General features: G+C 41.8%; 1 protein-coding gene across 4 annotated transcripts in view; it reads right to left on the bottom strand.

Annotated features, from left to right (window-relative positions):
- The window catches only part of RCAN2 (regulator of calcineurin 2), a 306,708-nt gene that overhangs the window by 120,128 nt on the left and 168,431 nt on the right, over positions 1-18,149 (bottom strand). The window lies entirely within an intron of this gene.

The raw sequence follows: 18,149 nt of genomic DNA, 5'->3' as shown, positions 1-18,149 counted from the left end.
TGCTCTACACTTGAACCTACTCAGTCCCCATCAGCATTTTGAAATCTATGCATAGTTTGACATACGCATTTTCTGTGAACTTTTTGAACACCCCACGTATGCCTACATAATTATAGCTAAAGTGTAAAGTGTATGCAGAAATGAATATGATTTGAATATTGCTGGCATCTGTTCAAAAACACAAAACAAGAAAATGAGTATTTTTTCATATGCCATGGCACATCCTAAAATTTACTTTTTAAGGTTTTATAGCAGTGGCGTGCAACTACATATTTCACAGTCAACTTCCTGGGAAGAATAAGTCCAATGTGTAGCATTTGCCCATTTCTGTGGTATAAATAGTCTCATTGTGGCTGGCTTCAACCAACCAACGTGTGAAATCGCAGGGAGCCACGTTAGGAAGAGATGCATCAATGTGTTAGCAGAGCCCCTGAGTACATCACTGCTTGCCAGTTAGGGAAACACTGCCCTGTCTCAGTGACAGTCCATCAACAGCGCTGGCATCCACTTAGTACATGCACATGGACAATCACAGAGCGACAGCAACAGGAAGACCAGTGCATTCTAATCACTGCTCTGTTCACCTAAAGGGCTCTGAATTAGCTCACATTCTGTGTTTTAGAAAGTGCTAGAAAGGATACACACTTGCTAGTTCAAAGAACAAAACAAAACAAACACAAACACAAAATAGTCCTGCTGGGACCAGCCTTGGCAACACAGAATCAGTATGGCCAGGAAGCAGAGTCCTACTCGGAATTGTGAAATAGTCAGTTTGCTCTGAAGCAGACTCAGCTTTCCATTTCTGATTTGATTCCTGTCTGGAGATGCCTTCCAGCTACTCAGGCATCCACAAACTTTGTTTTCCAATTTTTGAAATGTCTTTCCAAAGGCACTGCTCTGTGTTAGCATTAAATGACTGACAACTCTCAGAGTTATCCATCCTGGAGGAACCTGTATTTTAGCAGGGAACAGAATTTTGAGTAAATAGAGCGTTTATGATAGAATGATAGACATCATGTGCAAATGCCATGTGGGTCAAAGGAACTTTCCAGAGACCCTAGAATAGAATGATTGGGCTTTTAACAGACTGAATAACAAAGTGGCTAACCAATATAATCCAACTCCCTATGCAATATGGTCATTTCCTATAGGATAGAGGCCCTAGGGGACATCCATGTTAAATAGTGACCTATCTCTCCAGAGAAAAAGTACTTTTTTATGGCTCAGGGGTGAATGGCAGCCTCAGAGGTGCATAGGGTATGTAAGCACCCTAGTTAACGGCTACTGTCCCAACACACCCTGGCCCTGATGGCTCTCCCACCTCAACTCACAATAGGCTTACCAATACTCTTCAAGCCCCACCACCATGGGCCATTCCAGTATAAAAAAAAATTCCAAGTTTTTTCTCACCACTTCCATTCCTTATGTTTGAAAATATCCAGATCTTCTCATGGCCTCTTCCTTATTACCATCCAGCTTTCAATTCAGACAGCTTGTCCATTCTTTGTCTGTAGCCTACCTCCCATTTAGCATTTCATCCCCATAAAAGCACATATTCTTGCCTGTTCTATTCCCTGCTATATTCCTCAGGGACTAGAAGGAGGCTTGATACTTCAGAGGCACCCTAATAAATGTCTGAAATATGAATGAATAAATAAATAAATGTATTTTAAAAGACAAGGAACGGGACTGAAACTGGTAGAAATGCCTCCTGATCTAGGAGTTACAGGGAGGCCCTTGCGAGGGGAGATGGGGGCAGGTGAGTCCAGTGAGTCTCCAGAGTCTCTGAACTGAGTTGTGACACTGCTCTCCAGCTGACATGGACAGAAAGCTTGGGATCTGTGCAAGCCACTGCTCTTCTAATAACTGACCACACCACAGAAAAGGGCGCAATGTGGCACTGACTCCTTACACAACAGCCATTTCCCTTCCCCTCAGGTCAGGCAATTCTCTAAGAGGACTGGCAGCTGAGCTGGCACCCTCCCCTCCACCTGGGCAGGAAGAAATGCACACTCTCCAATTCCAGAGGGGGCTGTGGCAGTGGCCACCAAAGCCGTTTGCTGAGGAGCATGGAAGTTCCCATGACTGCTCTCATTTGACAAAGGCTCTGCCACTTCTGTGAGTCTCCCTGGCTCACCTTTGCTTTTGCTATTCATTACATAACATTTCAAACATCTTCAGAAGTGGAGAGAATAATGTACTTTGTGTACCCACTGCCCAGACGCAAGCATAATTAACACAGGACCAACTTGCTTCTTCTCTGCCAGTGGCTCTCCAGCTATGGTCTCCAAACCAAGTGTCAGTATCACTTGAGAACTTGTCAGAAAGGTAGATTCTTGGGCCTTTCCCAAGACTGAATCAGGCACTTTGGAGGTGGGGCCAGAATCTGCTTTAACAAATCCGCAGGTGATTCTGAAGCAAGGTCAAGTCTGAGAAGCCTGCTCCATGCCCCCAACCCACTTCTATACTCAAGGTCATTGTGAAGCAACTGCTCAACATCCTATCACCCCATCTGCAAATATTCCAGCATATATCTCTAAAATACAAAGTATTCTTCATTTAAAACCACAACCCCTATCATCACCCACTCCAAAAAGCAAGAGTAAGTCCTTAGTACCACTAAATGGTCTGCCAGCGTTCACATTTTTCCTCTGTACTGCAACATCCTCTTACCTCCCATTCCAGTCTGGCTTCTCAGCCCCATCCTGCATTCAGTTCCCTTCCTTCTTCCTGTTTAACATTTGCTTATTTAAATCAGGATCCAAACTATGTCTCTAACATCTCTTAGTCTACAGAATTCTCCCCATCTCTTTTTTTCCTTTCCTCCTTGTAGTTTTTGCTATTGCTGCTGCTGAAGCAATACTATTAATCCTTTAAAATTTCCCCCAGTCTAGATTTTCTTGATGAACTCCACATAGTGTTATTTAATCAGTTTCTTTATTGCCTGGAGATCCTGTTAGATCCGTGGGCTCAAGGGGGTTCAGGTGTGGCAAGGCCCCTTATTAGATGGTGTTGAGTATTTCTGTCAGTGGGCACATAAGGTCTGGCCTTCTCTCTTTTGTGCTCAGTGCCTAAAGTCATTCACTCATTAGGAGTTACAAAAGTGAGGCTTCTTCATGCATTCATGGAGTACTTCCATAAACATGGACTATTTGTCATACAGCTTTTAAGACGAGCAAAATAAACACTTGCATCTCTGATTATTTTATTTTATTTTATTTTTTTATTTTTATTTTTTTGACAGGCAGAGGGACAGTGAGAGAGAGAGAGAGACAGAGAGAAAGGTCTTCCTTTGCCGTTGGTTCACCCTCCAATGGCCGCCGTGGCGGGCACGCTGCGGCCGGCGCACCACGCTGATCCGATGGCAGGAGCCAGGTACTTATCCTGGTCTCCCATGGGGTGCAGGGCCCAAGTACTTGGGCCATCCTCCACTGCACTCCCTGGCCACAGCAGAGAGCTGGCCTGGAAGAGAGGCAACCGGGACAGAATCTGGTGCCCCGACCGGGACTAGAACCTGGTGTGCCGGCGCCGCAAGGTGGAGGATTAGCCTAGTGAGCCGTGGCGCCGGCCCTGATTATTTTATTAACTTTAACATTTTTAAAATTTTTAATGGCTTGCTTGCCTTTTATGCTCCAAAAGAGATTACTGAGGTTATTTTAAAGCATGCTGATAAACTCATAGACTAGACATATTTGATGGGTTTCATCCCATTGTAGCTTTATCTTGTCGATGCTCAAATTACCCATCTTGGGCTAGTGGGAGTCTAATCAGGTTGGATCCTGAGTCCTTTCGATAGATCCCAGTAGTCTTTGAGAGCTACCCTGTTGTCTGGCGTGACAAGATGTTCCAGGCTCATCCTGTTCATTTCCTGCCCCAGATAAGGAGTCAGGCATTTCTCCAAGGAGCCCCAGTTCCATTTGGTAAGCATTTCAATATATTTTAAGATCACAATCTCTATACTTAGAGGTGCTCTTTGCACTGAGTTGGATATTGTTTATAATCCTTTTCAGTGGACAGGTCTAGGAAATATATAAACGTATTTTGAGGATAGCATACATCATGAGTTCAGACTGATAATTTCAATTTAAACTCAAGCCAACAGGATTTTTGCTGAAACCCATCCATCTCATATCTGTCATCCCCTTTATTCCCCAACAAACACTTTGGTTCTTACCAATAACATAATCAGCCATGTGCCTTATCCCATACCATATGAACAACAGCCCCAGAATCACAACATTAAAGACACCAGGAGGACTTTGACATTTTTTCCCAGTTCCTTCTTGTCTGTAGAGCCTACCACTTCACAAAATGCGCAAAATGTTAGGCTGTATATAGTCCTTTGAAATAGTTTATTCCACCAACTAGAGTAAGTTCATTTGCTTCATTTTACTTTTGACTCCTAAGGATTATTTTCCCTTTAATTGTGTTCTATACTCAGACAAAATGTTTATATGTTCCTAAATCAAACTACAAACAAATTTATCATCTATTCCTTTCTCCTGTACCACATTTCCTCCATCCCTCCCATATGCCTTTTTTGTTGTTACTTTCTCCCATTAAAAATATAGTAAAAACTATATATGTAGTTTTCCCCTTTTTTAAATAAAGGCTTTGCACATTTTCTCTGCCTTACTTTTAAGAACGAAAACATGACCCTGAATATCACTCCATAGTAATATGTAGAAATAGCCCTATTCCTTTTTACAGTTGAATAGTATTCCATCATGTGCATTTATGGAAGACCATAAATCTAATCTATTGGTAGACATTTGGGTCATCTCCAATTTTTTTTCTCTGAAATAGTGCAGTAATGGAGGCACATACCCCTTGGGGTTAAGATGCTGGTTAAGAAGTCCACATCTTATTTTGGAGTGCCTGGGTTGGTTACCCAGCTCTGACTCCTAGTCTAGCTTCCTGCAAATGCAGACTCTGGGAGGCAGTGGTGTTGGCTAAAGTAATTGGGTTTCTGCCTCCCACATGAAAAAACTGAACTGAGTTCCCAGCTCCTAGCTGTGGCCATTGGAGACATTTGGGGAGTGAACCAATGATTGGTAGGAAGCTCTTGTTTCTCTCTCACTCCTGTTTCTGTGCTTCTCAAATAAATGAATTGTGCAGCACTGGGTAGATTTTGCTCATATCTTCATATTTTCACCACTGTATTTCTTTGGGAAAGATGTCAGAAGTGGATCTACTAAGTTGAAAGCAGATGCTGGGTGGGCACTGTGGCACAGTGGGTTAAGCTGCTGCCTTCAGTGCTGGCATCCATATGGGCACCAGTTCGATTCCTGACTGCTCCACTTCCAATCCAGCTCCCAGCTCCCAGGTCCTTGGGCGATTGCACTCATGTAAGAGACTGGGAAGAAACTCCTGGCTCTTGGTTTTGATCTGGCCCAGCCCTGGCATTTGCAGCCATTTGGGGATGAACCAGTGGATGGAAGATCACTCTTTCTGTCTATCCCTCTCTCTCTGTAACTCTGTCTTATAAATAAAACAAATTGTTGTTAAAAAGAAAGAAAGAAAGCTGATATATATGCAATTTTGCTATTTCTAGTTCAATGCACCTCAATGAAGGTTGTGCCTTTTGTCTTTTCCATCAGCACAATGTCTTAGGTATTTGCCTATCTGGTGATTAAGAGGTAGCTATCTTAGTAAAGCTTTGATTGTCATTTCTTTTCCTGTAGGCACACTTAAGGGATTGTGTATCTGTGACTTCTTCCAGCATTGTCCCAATCTCCCTACCCAGGAGGTTCCTACCTACCTAGGAAGCAATGGCTCCCATCTTTTCTCCAACCAATTCACATTTTCTTAGACCAGCAAGCTAAAAGTTCGAAACACATACTACATGAGGTTTGTTTTGATTTGTTTTTCGGTTTGCACTCTTCTTATTATGAAACACAGGGAGCGTTTGGTCTTGCAGGGAAGAAATGTTTGCATTTCTTCTTCTATTACAACTCACTCAGGTCTGGTCAGGACATAGCAAGTACATTCTCACCTCAGGGCTTTTGCCCTTGGTGTCCTCTGGCCTGGAAGGCTATTCCCCCGTCTTAGCATTCAAATTTCTGCTTAAATGTCCTTTCCTCAGAGAGGTCTGCCTTGCTCAAGCTAAGTAGCATCCGTCCAATCAGCGCTCTGTCCTGCTTTATCTTTCTTCCAAGGACTTATCACTAACTGGTCTTATGTTTAAATCCATGCCTAGTTTCTCCATAATAGACATTTTCTGTGAACTTTCTGAAGACCTTTTGTATATGTATTTGCACAGTCATCATCCATCTCTCTTATTGGAATGCAAGCTCCATGAGGGCAGGGCTACTCTGCCCAGTTCCCTGAGTGCCTGCAACATAGCCTGCCACACAGTGAGAGCTCAGTGAATGTGTGTGTGAGACGAATGCGTAACTCAACATTTGGATTTATATTTTGCTCTGAATGCCAGCTGAGAACATGTACTTCCAGGGACATGGACAAGAAGTTAAGTCTATATCAGTCTCTATATGGGAGATATGAGATGGGAGGTGGAAGCAAATGAAGACACCCCGAGGCTCTGGGCAGTGGGACTGGTGAAGGGAGGGCAGAGGAGGTCCATGGGAAATGAGAGGGACACTGAAAAGGATAAAGAACACACACAAAATGCAATCTCCTGTTCTACTGGAGGCCCATGCTAGGCAGCAGCTGTAACACCCTCAGGCAGATTCAGGAACTGTCCTCATTCCACCACTGCCCAGTGAGTACACTCCTGCTGCACCCTCCCCACCCCCGCCCTGCCCCAGAAACCACAAGCAAATCCCTCTCCCAAGGAAAAAACCCTCACTTCTTGCCCTTACCTTCTGCTGGGCCCAAGGGCTTAGCCCTGCCTTGATTTCATCCCTAAAGACGACATATTTCCCCTTCCCATCCCCTGACATCTGCATCAGATGCTGCGCAGTGCTCTGCCTAAGAATCTGACACTCTTGAAAAATTACAGGGATGAAAATAAATTGGGTGTTTGCTCAGCACTCCTGTCTTCTTGGCACCACACTCACTGAGAATGGCTTCTCCTCCTCCCCGACTCTGGATTTGTCTGAGCAAGGTCCTGACCAGGCAAAGGCTGCCAGAGCCCTCCTGAAGATTTTCTAAACCCAACAAGGTTAAGATCACCAGTCCCCTGGGGTACCAGAAGCTGAGACTGTTGCTGACTGTTTGTACCTTTGAATGTAGCTAAATTCAGGCAGAAGCAGCACAGAAGGGAAGTCCCAGGATGGGAGTCCTTGTTTCTGGCTGCTCCCAAGCCCCTGCCCTCCCATGAGTCTTTCCCGTGTATTATAAATACTCTAAAATTAACCGACCAATGCCTCCCATTTTTCTCAAGCAAATTCAGATTTTTTTTCAGACACTAACAACTAATAAGTCCTTGAGCATGTGTGTTCACACACACACAAAGAAAGAGAGAGAGAGTGAGAGAGAAAGAGAGAGAGCACTAGAGTAAATAACAGGAGAAAACAAAGTGGGAGTCAGTAATCAGGAACCAAATATGCAGGTATCCAAATGGTTCCATGGAAGCTCCCCTCCTTGCCCAGAGAGTCTTGAGCTGAGGGAGTTGGCATCATCCTACCTCTTCCTCCTAATCCAATAGCTGAAGTCCCAGCATGAATTTTTTTCAAGGAAATCTTTCCATCCCCAATCCTTCCACCTTATTAATCTCCCTTTCAGGCTTCATGCCTATCTAATCAGTTTTGGGCCACTTACTTTTAAAGTCTGCATTTGGGTCTTAAACCTACCTCTGTTTAGTATGTTAGATGTTATTTTATGGCACTTACATTGAAATTTGGAGTTTACCATCCTACTGCACTACCATTTACTTAGGACCAATTTCATGAAGCAACTCGGCAAACATTCACATGCATTATTTTATTTAAACTTTACAATAGGCCCTGTCTTGAGATGAGGAAGTAGACTGCCAAAATTAAACAGCTAGGAAAGCAGTAGAGGTAGGATAGATCCAAATGACTTGTCAAAAGCATCAACTCTTAACTTCTCTACTATACAAATTTCAATATTCCAGAGAAGAGAACATGAACACATCTGTACTTTGGAAAATAATTCCAATGGTGATGTGATGGCTAGATTGGAAAGCAACAAGGGCAGGAGGGAAGGAAATTAATATCTCAAAATAACTTCAGGAGAGTAGACATCAACTTAGCTGATTTTTATTGAATTCTCTAAGCCAGTGGTGATGACAGACCAAATTGGGCAACAGGCAATGCTGGAGTCAATGGAGAAATATAAGAGAGAACTCAGTACCTAGATGTGGCCAGAGGTTGTTGTCAGAGGTAGAGAAGAAGGTGTTACACAGTTAAGATTTATTCCTAAGAGGAAGATGGTGTTAGTGACAAGGTTGGGTTTCTTAAAAAGATTAAAAATACTTACTCACTGGCAAAATCAAGGAAGCCTTCAATGCAACACAAGGGTATCTGATATGGATACTGGGTAGAACTAAGGTGGAGTAAGATCTTATAAGGCTATAACTTTGTTAAAAGAGAAACAAACACGGCCGGTGCTGTGGCATATTAGGTTAAGCATCTGCCTGTGGTGCCAGCATCCCATATGGGTGCCCGTTCGAGTCCCAATCCAGCTCCCTGCTGATGGCCTGAGAAAACAGTAGAAGATGGCCCAGGTGCTTGGGCCCCTGCACCCCCGTGGGAGACCCATAAGAAGCTTCTGGCTCCTGGGTTTGGATCAGCCCAGCTCTGGCTGTTGCTGCCATTTGGGGAGTGAACCAGCAGTTGAAAGACCCCTGTCTGTCTCTCCCTCTCTCTCTAACTCTGCCTTTCAAGTAAATAAATAAATAAGAGAGAGAGAGAGAGAGAGAGAGAGAGAGAGAGAGAGAGAGAGAGACAGAGTCGAACAGATCTTTTAGGCAGAATGGAAAGTCTGAGCAGGACAATAGAATTTTGGAAGAGGTGGTCATGACCACATTGATGAGGACTTTGAGCATCAGAGCATCAGTAAGGTATGGGAATCAACCAAAATTTTCTGAAAAGGTCTGTGTACTATATTGGAATGAAGTAGAAAGGAACTGACTCTAAAACTCCAGCAAGCAATAAAGGCCTGGAGTGTGGGGATGCAATAGTAACATAAGAAAAAGAATGGATATAAAAATACCATAGAGATAGAATATTTAGAATTTAATAGTCAGTTGGTTGTCAGGATAGTGGTCTGGGTTTGGATGGGAAATGAAGCAAGGAGGGAAGAAGTTGGAGATACCCAAAGATGGAAAAGCAGTTGGCAGGGAGAAAAGTTCAAAGGAACTCCCAAAGTCCTGAGCCTGAGTACAGCCAAGTAACTATCTGAAATAAAATTATATTGGTGACAAGAGTAAACTATAATCAGTTTTATACAGTTTGTGACAATGAAATCAATATCCACATTTGTTCAGTTCAATCTTTAAGTAGTATGACTAATCTTCACATGAACAAAAAAGCAAGAAGAGGAAGAATAAAAACTGACATTGTTACTTACAATGATAATAAGTATTAGTCCTTAATGGTACTGGGTAGGTAAAGGCATTATTGCAAAATGATTATAATTCTGACCAGTCAAAACCCCAGAAACAGATTCATTTTCACTCTACCGTCTCATGCAAAAATCTGTATCATGGGAAAAACAATGCATAAATCTATGAATGGGGTCCTTCTGTGTAGCTATTTCAACACTGAAAAATGGTAGACTTTAGTTTGCAGTGTAAATATATGTTACTCCTTATTTGAATTTAAAGAAATGCAAAAACACCTCTGGAAAAAAAGTATTGCTTTCAGACTTGAACTTCCTATCTTTCTGCCAAACCCAATCCTCTTCCTGTGCTCTCTGTTTCAATTGTGACACCACGTTCCATCCAGTCACCTTGCATTACAATGTCAGTCATCCCTGATTCCTTCCACCTTTACTGGGGCTCAGGGCTAGTTGATCCAGATGTGCAATGAGGTTATAACGTGGCCCTGTCTCTGAGACCCTGTCTCCTAAAGGTCAGTGTCATTTTCAAGCTGATTCCAAGGATGGCTACCAGTAGCAACCATGGCCACCATTGCATGCTACAACTGGACTACATAGGCCTCCTGACCACCTCTGACATGACTATGGATAGGGAATGTGCTGATTGGCTTTTACCAAAATCCATCCACTTCTAGAGTGGGTCAGGTGTCAAATATCCCTGAAGGAAATGAGTTGTATGGGAATGGCCAGGATATCTAAGTAAGCATCTGGGTTAGGAGGGGAAGGGATTTTGGGCAAGCATCCACCAATGTCCACTACTGTTTCAATTCCTATACTCGTAAGAGCTCTTGAAGGTGAATATAGAAACTGTCTTTGATTAATCAGCAGAAAAGTAATACAAAAGAGGTTAAGTAGTAGTTCTTAGAGAATTACAAAGAACCTTGAGAAACAGTTTCAGAAACTTGGTAAGAACCAGAAGGTCCAAGATGAGAAAAACAATAGCCAAGGAGATGCCATAGGAAAGAGAGTGATTAGAACACTACCCCTGAGCCCTTCCAGGTGCTGCACCCATCAGTCTACCTCTGCTGTGGTAAGTGATCTCTACCTTGTCCCTGTGACTTTTTTTTTTTACAGGCAGAGTAGACAGTGAGAGAGAGAGAAAGAGAGAAAGGTCTTCCTTTGCCATTGGTTCACCCTGCAATGGCCGCTGCAGCTGGCGCACCGTGCTGATCCGAAGACAGGAGCCAGGTGCTTCTCCTGGTCTCCCATGTGGGTGCAGGACCCAATCACTTGGGCCATCCTCCACTGCACTCCCGGGCCACAGCAGAGAGCTGGCCTGGAAGAGGAGCAACCGGGACAGAATCCAGCACCCCGACCAGGACTAGAACCCGGTGTGCCAGCGCTTCAGGTGGAGGATTAGCCTATTGAGCTGTGGTGCCAGCCGTTCCTGTGACTTTTTGTGATACTCTCTGGAGCCCAAGTTCCAATTATGGTGTCCACTTAGTTAATGCTACTATAGGTTATAGAAGGAAGACTGTCCTAACACAGAAAGATGCTAGGAGGCTGAGAGTCCACTACGAGTCTTCCACACATTCTGCCTCCATTTCTTCCCCATCTTTTTTATTCAGAAATACCAGATCTGTCTTTGTAAGAACTATTTCCACCCATGTCCCTCTTCTTTCTCAACATACTCACTGCTTTCCCACTGTTAGCAGAACTTAAAGGGTTTCTTCAAATTGTGATGACAACCTACTTCTCCAATTGCTTTATTTCCAACTGTTTCTCTGCATAACCCTATTCTCCAAAAAAAAAAAATACATGGAATATAATTAAAAGGTCTCTGGTTTCCTTGGAATTCATCCACGTATCCATCCATCCATACATCCTATCCAGTGACTACTTATTGAATATACTATATGACCAGTATAAAGCTAGAGACTAACCAAAAAAGGGTGACAACCCTTTCCCAAGGAGGTCTTAGTAGAAGAGAATGAAAAGCTATAACAATATATGTTATGATAATGTAATATACTTTCTCTAATGTCAGTAGAAGATATAGTATGAACACAGGAAAAAGGAGTATCTACCTTTGATATGGAGAAGAGAGTTAGAAATCTCCTAAAGGAAGGGGAATTTTAGCATTTTTGTGAACCTTTTAAAAGAGGTTTACCAAATGGATAGAGAAGCAGGGGCATAGGATGAGATGTTGGAGTATCAGAAACCATCAGTAGGCCAATGTTGTAAAGTGTCTAGGTGGAGTTAGTGATGGGGTATAGAAAGATGGGGAGCCATAGAGAATTCATCTAGACTAGTAGACAGGGACCTAACCATGATGAGCTTTGTAACAGTAGAGATTTAAAATGTGTTCCTAGGAGAAGAGAGCCAGCAAAGGCTGTTACAGTAGACTCAACACTCCCTGGCTCTAATTTCACTCCTTTTAAATCCATTTTGCAAACTATTTGTGGCTAGAGTACTAAGCAAATATGATTCATGAGAGTAGAATGCAAAGTTGGAATCAGGGCCTGCATATTAGCAAATGATTATAGGAAGAAAATATTAGAAACCCAATGGGGAAAAAGATCCCTGAGACTCTGTGTTGGGAATTTCTTATGCAGCCATAGTGGAATACAATCCTCCTCCACTAAAATAATATATGTTACTTTCATACACACAGTACACATTAATCCATTATAGTTCTTAGTCCACTAGATGGTTTACATGTTTTATTTATTTGCACATGTTCAGCACTTAGCACTTCACCTGTCCCAAGGCTAATAATCAAGATAATGTCTAATAAATGGATGAAAGAATACATGGGTGAACAAGACAAGACAATACTATGGTTACTTCTTTTCATGGGTGGTTTCTGAGCCATTCTACCATAGTAGCAGATCTATTTGCCTTAGTCTTTGGTGTCTAGCACAAAGTCTGCTACCCCAATTCCTTAACTCCTCAAGCTTTGAGAGTCCTGGAGATTCATACTGGAAAACTAAGAAGCCTAGGAATGAATCATCAGATGTATCTGTGTATATAAAGAGATAGCAGAAAGTCCACCCAAGGGTTCTGGCCCCCTGGAATAGTAGAGGGTTCTTTCTGAACAAGGTAGTTTCCTAAACAGGTTCCAATTCAAAGGTAGATCCTGTGACTGAGTTCTCGCCAATGGAGTAGAAGCAAAAATGATGTATGCTAGTGTCAGTTTTGGCCCATAAGAACCCCTTTTTGTACTCTCATTTCTCTTTTTCAAAGAAGAGACTTTAAGAGCCAAGTATTGACGATAGCAGAGCTTATCTGAATGTAGTCATTCTCTGAATGATTACACGGAGCTCACCCCTATTCCCTTCACCATCCTCCTCTATCACATAGCCAAAGAGGTCTACATGAGAAGCGTCTGGTAAGCGCCTGAGATTTGGGGATATGTCTGACAAGGCAGGCAGCACTATCTTAACTCATATAATATGGATGTTTCTATTTGTGTATATTGAAATATGTTGCTATAATGCAGTCAATTATGTACAGAATCAAAAGCCAAATGGAGTAGAATGAGGAAATCCTTTTATCTTAAATTTGAGTGTTTAAAATTAGCAATGAGTATGTAGCCATATTGTCTTTTTTTCTTAAACTGGTAATTTTTTTTTATTTGACAGATAGACAGTGAGACAGAGAGACAGAGAGAAAGGTCTTCCTTCCATTGGTTCACCCTCCAATGGCCACTACAGCCGGTGCTGCGCCAATCCGAAGCCAGGAGCCAGGTGCCTCCTCCTGGTCTCCCATGTGGGTGCAGGGGCCCAGCACTTGGGCCATCCTTCACTGCCCTCCCAGGCCACAGCAGAGAGCTGGACTGAAAGAGGAGCAACCGGGACTAGAACCTGGTGCCCATATGGGATGCCGGCCCCACAGGTGGAGGATTAATCAAGTGTGCCACAACACTGGCCCCACCATATTGTTTTATATGTAATGGTTAGCATGCCTGAGGCAGCACCAAGAAAGTAGAGCTCAAAGAAATAGCAGGAAAGAAAGAAAAAAAAAAAAAAGCACTGCGGCATAGCAGGTAAAGCTGCCACCTGCAGTGCTGGCATCCCATGTGGGCGCTGGTTCGAGTCCTGGCTGCTCCACTTCCGATCCAGTTCTCCGCTATCGCCTGGGAAAGCAGTGGAAGATGGCCCAAGTCCTTGGGCTCCTGCACTCACGTGGGAGACCTGGAAGAAGCTCCTGGTTCCTGGCTTCGAATCGGTGCAGCTCTGGCCATGACAGCCTCTCCTTCTCTCTCTGTGTAACTCTGACTTTCAAATAAATAAATAATTTTTTTAAAAAAAGAAAACAATTCTGGTACAGTTCATAACTTCTTTAAAAAGCTGAAATATTAATAGACACTGATTACTATGATTAGTAAGATTTTAAATAAATAATTCATCAAGACCACATAAAAGAAACATAAATTATAAATGACTAGAAGTATCTTATAATTACATCACTGGATCTTGTCAAGCCAAAAACTATTCAAGCCCCATACTTTAAGAGGATTCCACCTGCCTAAAAATGGCAGAGTGGAAGAAGGGACATTTGTATTTCTAAGTACTTGAGAGTCATCCTAACAACGAAGCTTCTAAAAAGGTAATTGTCAGTCCAGTACTTTCTCTCATGCATTCTCTTTTCAGGGAGGTTTTGTGGTAAATTGTAAAGCCAGCACAGAGGACAGTAAAGAGGGAGAGGCAGGAAGCCACAAGGCAATGAACAACAGGGAAGCTTCACACCACACTGGGATTTGGATTGTGGATTTTGGTTGGGTATGAAGGGCACCTTTGAAAATTCTGAAACTTTGAGAAATTGCATTCTTTGTTTGATCAAGACGTATCTTTTGAATAGTTCGAAAGTGTGGGAGTGTCAAAGAACAGAATACCATAATCTGGCTATGTGAGACAGGCTCTAGACTTGAGGGAACAAGGGACAAGAAGATGTTCCTCTTTCTTTCTTTCTTTCTTTGACAGGCAGAGTGGACAGTGAGAGAGAGAGATAGAGAGAAAGGTCTTCCTTTTCCGTTGGTTCACCCCGCGCTGCGGCCGGTGTACCACACTGATCCGAAGCCAGGAGCCAGGTGCTTCTCCTGGTCTCCCATGTGGGTGCAGGGCCCAAGCACTTGGGCCATCCTCCACTGCACTCCCGGGCCACAGCAGAGAGCTGGCCTGGAAGAGGAGCAACCAGGAAAGAATCTAGCACCCCGACTGGGACTAGAACCTGGTAAGCCAGCGCCGCAGGTGGAGGATTAGCCTATTGAGCCATGGCGCTGGCCTCCAGTTACTTTCTAGGTAAGCCAGTCTGCTTCATAAGAATATGGAAGGAGAAAGAGTTTTAGAAAAAATGCCCTACACCAGAAAAAATCTTGTGAATTCCAATGGAGTATTATTTGTTCTGTGTCTCTGGGATACCAGGTAGGGAAGGCAAAATGGAGAGAGATGTGAATAACATCTGTAGAATCATAAATTATCAACGAGGACATTCTCAATAAGCATGGCTCTGAGATATGCATTTGAGTTATTGTTACTTTTGGTGGAGTATAAACATACTGTTTAATACTTTGTTGGTAAAAATGTAACTTGGATCAATCTTTCCAGAGCAAATAGATTACACACACTTACGTGGAGGGGGAGAGAAAAAGAGAGAGGGAGGGAGGGAAAAAGAGAGGTAGGGAGAAAAAGAGAGCTGATGATGATTTCCTTTCAGTTGCATGTAGAAGTTACAGGAAACTGTTGTCATTCACTTAACAAGAAAAAGCCACACACATTATGCATAGATTTTAAGAAATTACGTTCTATGCAATTATGAGCCCTTCCAAAGGAGAAGAAGGTTTGCTGTCATCCTTTGTGTGGTTGTAGAAGAAAGGTGTTAATAAAAACCAGATGAATTCATAGCAAACCTTTATGGTATCTGGTAAACTGGAATATGGGTTAGAGTTCCAATGATTCACAGTTGAACAGCAAGTCCTTAAAACCAACACTTTATCCAGACCAAATCTAAAATGGAGAAAAAGAGGTCTGTGGGACAATATGAAATATTCTAACGTAGGTATAATTAGGGTTCTACAGGTAGAAGACAGTGATACAGAACAAATATTTGGAGAGATAATAGCCAGGATTTCATGTATAAGTCCAAGAAGCTCATTAAACTGCAAGATATTAAAAGCAGGAAGTGAAAAAAGACATTAGGTATAGTGGAAAACAATAAGAATTACAGCTGACTTCCTATAGGAAACAACAGTGATCAGAACAACAAATTTAAAGTCAAGAAGGAAAGACAGCATTCCTGTGATGCCTAGCATCCCATATGAGCACAGGTTTGAATCCTTGCTCATTCACTGCTGATCCAGCTCCCTGTTAGTGCATCTGAAGAAAGCAGTCAAAGATGGATCAAATTCTTGGGCCTCTGTCACCATGTGAGAGACTGATGGAACTCAGGGCTCCTGGCTTCAGCCTGGCCCAGCCCCAGCCATTGCAGCCATTTAAGGAATGAATTGGCAGATGGATTTCTCTCTCTCCCTCTGCCTCTTCCACTTTCTCTGTAACTCTTTCAAATAAATAAAATTTAAAAAAGATAAAACAACCCATCAAGCTGGATTTCTATATAAAAATTGACCTCAAATATGAAGTTAAACTCTTACATGCTAAATGAAAACAAGCAATAGAACACACATTGCAAGCTTTCATTTCTAATGATATGTTCATACAAGTAGATTAAGGGTTGCTTGAAACTGATGGTGAAATAAAGAATTGTCTGCAAAAGGGAATAAAGGATCTTTTGAGAGGGGATAGACTTTATTCTAAAGCTGAATTGTAACGAAGGGTATAACGCTATATGCATACCAGTAATCATCAAATTATTTGCTTACAATGAGATTTTATAGTATACAATTTGTGCCTCTATAAAGTTATTAAATAATGTAAAGAGAATGTTTTTAAGAAAAGGGAAAGTAAAAGACTGACAAAATTCATCTAAACTTCTAGAAATGGTTAAGAAATCAACAAACTTTAGACTAAAGGGAATAATACCCAGTGGAAAGCAAGACTGATAGGAAGAGACAAAGAGAACAGAAGGGGTAAATTCATGGGCAGATAGACAAAACCATCTTAGAATATTTCCTTTAAGATTCTTTAAAACAGAATTATTTAAGGCAGAGTAACAACAAAGTGTGAAGTTTACAGTGTTTACAGAAACAACTTACATGACAAAAACACGAAGATGCAGGGTGTATGAATGCAATTATACTGCTGTAACATCTTACTTTATGAAACAATGTAATATTAGTTAGTGGTCAACTATGATAGGGCAAGGTTGCATAATTTAGTCTCTAAGCTAGAGTGATCATTAAAAAATAACAAAAAGGTGACTGGCTTAAATAGTCCATGGATAGGATAAAACTGAATATTAAAAAGAGAGTTGATTGATCCAAGAGAAGGTAGAGAAGGAACAGACACAAGAAGAACAAATAGAAAACAAATACCAAAATAACAGACTTAAACTCAACCACATTGATAATTTCCTTAAATGTAAATGGATTATAAAATTTTAATTAAAGGACAGAAATGACCAGAGCAGATGCAAATCAAGAATTTTAATCCCCTCATGTATGGATAAAGTGTATACACATACATATATATATATATTACATTTTAAATCTAAAAACTCAGACTAGTTGAAAGCAAAAAATTGAAAACCACAAGCCATGCTAGCAGTAAGCATAAAAACTAAGTGTCTCTATATTAATATCACACAAAGTGATATATAAGAAAAAGGATTGGTAGAAATAAGGATAGAGACACTTTATTTTTTTTAAAGAGTTTATTTATTTTCAAAGAGTTACAGAAAGAGAGGGAGAGATAGAGAGAAGGAGAGATTTCCCATCCACTGGTTCACTTCCCAGATGGTCAAAACGGCGATTGTTGGGCCAGGCTGAGGCCAGGACCCAGGAGTTTCATCCAGGTCTTCTATGTGGGTGGCAGGGACCTAAAAACTTAGGCCATGTTCTGCTGCCTCTCCCAGGCCACCAGCAGTGAGCCAGACAGGAAGCAGAGCAGCTACACCTCAAACTGGCACCCTTATGGGATACTGGCATCGCAGGGAGTGGTTTTACCTGCTATGACACAATGGTGGCCCCAACACTTTATTTTTAAATAAAAAAAAAAATCCTAAATGTGAATGTACTTAATAATAATGATGGAAGATACATAAAGCAGAATTCAACAGAATAGGAGAAATATAGCTCTACACTCAAAGTTGGATATTTTAATACATCTCCCCTAGAAATTGGTGGAGAAAAAAAAATCAGTAAAGATAAAGAATATCTGAACTCTACAAACCAACTTGATCTAACTGCTATTTATAAAACAACCTACATACCCAACAGGTACAGAACACACATGATTTTCATATGTGTACAGCACATTTACCCTGATGGACCATGTGCTAGATGACAAAAGAAATCTCAATAAAATGAAAAGGATCAAAATCAAAATCACATAGTTCAGAGTCTGCACACCTATGATCCAGACAACTCATAGGGACCATGGGAGCCTTTAGGAGGTCCACAAGATAAAAAAAAATTTTCAAAATATTGAGACATGATGGGCAATTCTTCACTCTCATTGTTCCATTAGCATACAATGGAATTTTTCAGTCTTCGGCCATACCACCCT

This window comes from Oryctolagus cuniculus, chromosome 5 (genome assembly GCF_051225735.1).
Source record: "Oryctolagus cuniculus isolate XC-2025 breed Fujian yellow rabbit chromosome 5, ASM5122573v1, whole genome shotgun sequence".
Taxonomy (NCBI): domain Eukaryota; kingdom Metazoa; phylum Chordata; class Mammalia; order Lagomorpha; family Leporidae; genus Oryctolagus; species Oryctolagus cuniculus.
The sequence above is the reverse complement of the archived record's forward strand: the minus strand, read 5'-3'. Positions and strand labels throughout refer to the sequence as shown.